We start from the raw sequence: 921 nt of genomic DNA, 5'->3' as shown, positions 1-921 counted from the left end.
TATATATATATGCATATATATATATATATATGCATATATATAATTATGTGTATTTCTTCTATCTTAATGAATAAAAATTCTTCTGATAGACTAATTGGGTTAATAGAAACCAATGTAGCAAAGAACACAAAATAACTGTGGTTTAGTTCCTGTTTTTAAGGCAGGAACTCCTTGAAATTTTGGGTATTTGAGTATATTTAAGAATTTAAGGATTGGAGAAAATGCATGTTATAATTGCATACTTTATTCCTACATATGTTTCAAAGGATTACAACCTGTGTGATCCATAGGGATCTTTGATATTAAAATTGTAACCTTCTCATCAGGGAAAGCATGATATATATATATATATCCTTTTAGTCGAACAAATTGACCCCAGGACTTATTTGTTGTAAGCCTAGTACTTATTCTATCTGTCACTTTTGCCAAACCACTAAGTTACGGGGACGTAAATACACCAGCATCGGTTGTCAAGCGATGGTAAGGAGATGAACACAGACACGCAAATACATCTATCTATCTCTCTATCTATCTATCTATCTAGCATTCTATAGTGGATTAGTGGAGGGAAGGTACGACGACGATCTTGGGGCGAACCTGGGCGTTGACGAGGAATACCTGACCTGCCTGTTTAAGACGACCTTCGGGCCGGGACCTATGGACAACTTCCAGAAATCCCTGGCCTGGCAGTGCTATCGAGAAGCACTACCCGTTCGGGATAAGCTCTACAGGCATGGCTCGAGAAACACGGGGCCGACCTGTCCGAGATGCCGGCAGAGCGACGAAACCGTTCTGAACGCACTCGTACAGTGTCCCACCATTTCCGAGCTGTGGGCTTACGTCGAACAACTGCTATCACATGTGGGACGAGTCGGTCTATCAGCCGAGTCTATCGTGAATATTGTCGCGCCTCCTTCCTTT

This window comes from Octopus bimaculoides, chromosome 10, assembly GCF_001194135.2.
Source record: "Octopus bimaculoides isolate UCB-OBI-ISO-001 chromosome 10, ASM119413v2, whole genome shotgun sequence".
Classification (NCBI taxonomy): Eukaryota; Metazoa; Mollusca; class Cephalopoda; order Octopoda; family Octopodidae; genus Octopus; species Octopus bimaculoides.
Note: the sequence above shows the minus strand (reverse complement) of the source record.